General features: G+C 30.3%; 1 long non-coding RNA gene across 1 annotated transcript; it reads left to right on the top strand.

Moving 5' to 3' along the window:
* The first annotated feature begins 6 nt into the window (after positions 1-6).
* LOC116351478 lies at positions 7-2,181 on the top strand. Its single transcript, XR_004202145.1, has 3 exons — positions 7-433; positions 535-820; positions 935-2,181. It is a non-coding gene; the product is annotated as an uncharacterized LOC116351478 (long non-coding RNA).
* The last annotated feature ends 331 nt before the right edge of the window (positions 2,182-2,512 follow it).

Below are 2,512 nucleotides of genomic sequence, written 5' to 3'. Positions count from 1 at the left end.
TTTGATAGTCATTACTCTAATACTTTACTAGTTAGAAAAATGAAATAAAAATCAAAAATTTAATAAATTTAAGAAAAATATGTAAACATTTTAGTTGAATTTAGAAAAACTGTAATAATTTTAAGCGAAAAAAAAAAACAAAATCAGTCTGCTTTTCAAAGTGATAATATCGTTGTCGCTATCAATTTACCGTGGAGAAATTCAACTGGTTGAAGAATTCAGCATACAAAAAATCACACAGCGACAAACACACACATTTGCTTCCAATAGAAACGCTGCGATAAAATGGGCAATAAATCATTCCAATCATCACATTCGCTCTTCAAACTGCTTCAAGTTACGATATCATGAATGACGCCAAACAAACAACTGCACATTTGAAATGCCACCACTTCTTCGAGTCCGTGGGAGATCCAATGGCCGATATGCATCGGTAAGTAAATTCAAAAGCATTTGAACTAAACACAGTAATTCACAAATTCTCCCATTCGATGATTTCTAAACCAATTTTGTTTCTATTTTATTTCTTCACAGATTACATTTCCTTCATCGTATTCTACATGCAAATGTGGTACGACTTAGGAATGGATCGTTGGAAGGTTGAATTTATAAGGCCAAATTCTTCGGAACCAAAAAGAAAAATTCCAAAATTACTTTATGTAAAATGTATACAACGGACCCATGACACCAAATGACATGTTCCCATTTCAGTGTCGAAATGACAAATAGACGTGGAAAGCATTCGAATTCAGTTCAGTTCATCGCATTTAAGTGCTAATTTGACAATGAGCCCATGATCAACAAAAAGCTTGACTTATCGGTGAGTAAAGATAATTTCATTTAATTGTTCAAAGCTCTACAAATATTTTTAAAAGTACATTTTCAGATATTTTTGAAACAATTTCATTTATATTTCGTTTTTTTGTCTCAACAGATCACATTGTCTTTCATCGTGTCTCATTGATAACCCAGGCAAGGATCGACTGGCAGCATTGGATGAAATGTGTGTTTGTTGGCTTCAGTAGTCTGTATAACGACTAAAAATGAACTTTAAATCATTGAATAAACTGCTATATGTAGTAAATGAACATGGCAAGAAAACGGAAACTTCAACACGATTCGTATCGATATAAGTGCATCCAATCAACGCATATATCAAAATCAACGAATCTAAAAATATCTAGCAACAACTCCAAATTCACTTTGAAAAGCCATTGATTTACAATTTGAAAATAATTTAAGTTTTTTTTTTTAATATTTTAAGTTTTTTCTGAAAATTTGAAATTAGGTACAAAAAAGACAATCAAATGTGAAATCAAAACATGACAAAAAATGTTCTACCATCTCGATTCGTCTTTCTGTAGTCTGGATTTAAGCAAATTAATTTTCAAAGATATAAGTTGTCTTCGATGACAGATTTAAAATGTTGTATCATTTTTTCATGTTTTCGAGTTCGAATTTTAACTGATACCTAGGTGTGCGGAAAAATCAAAAGTAAAACATAATCTTCAAACGAACTAAATTACTAAGAATTAATTGGCTTTGAGAAAAACTTCATGTGAACTAAATATTTCTAATGGTAAGATTATTTGGTATAGAAATTCAAATCGGGAAATGATTCAGTTTTTAAGGAGGCATATTGTTCTCTTTTTACTGATAAATACACAAATAAATGAAAGAAAATAAATTAATTAAATGACTTTATTTATTTCAAACTGAATTATTTTCCGCACTGTGGTAAATTAAAATCTGGATAAGCAGAATTAGTGTGGTACACATTAGTTTTTTACAGTCTGTCCAATTTAGGGTGTCCCAGGGAAAAATATGAAAGAAATCAGCATAAATAAAGTAGAACTAGAATAGAAATTGTTAACTTACCTGAAAAAAAATCATACAAAATGCTACCGTGTTCTCCTACAGACGATTTCATGTTGCAATCGGGTGTAAGTCTGAAATTAGTGAAAAAAAAATTATGACATTAAAAACACTGAATATAATTTTAAAATCACAAAAAAATCATAAATATAAATGAAAATAATAAAAAAGACTTACAATTTGCGGCGCGATGAGCCAAAACAATGCGAATTTGCCGATTCATTTGACAGATTGACAACGTAAAAAAAATATATATGAATTCTCTAGAATAAATACAGCGTATGATACGGTCGCACAACATAGGTTGTTTTTACATACATTTTTTGCTGTATTTTGTATGACGGTGTTTCGCTTTGAAATGCGACCTTTTCATACGCTGTTTTTATTCTATAGCAATCATATATAGTACTTACAGTTTCAAGAATATGATTCGAGATTTCATCGATGCGTAGAGGACGTTCTTCTATGGTCTCTGTATATCTATAACGAAATCCATTGTGAACGTTTACACTGTTGAACGTTTCAGTATTGATGGATCACTGAAATTTTAGAAAAAATATGTGAATTTAGAAACAAGTATCATAAATATGAAATTATTTTTTCTTGTGGTGGGCAGAATGTTTGAATTCGAAGTTCA

Source organism: Contarinia nasturtii, unplaced genomic scaffold (genome assembly GCF_009176525.2).
Source record: "Contarinia nasturtii isolate CC-2019 unplaced genomic scaffold, AAFC_CNas_1.1 Cnas_scaffold_5508, whole genome shotgun sequence".
Lineage (NCBI taxonomy): Eukaryota > Metazoa > Arthropoda > Insecta > Diptera > Cecidomyiidae > Contarinia > Contarinia nasturtii.
Note: the sequence above shows the minus strand (reverse complement) of the source record. Positions and strands in the feature narration are given on the sequence as shown.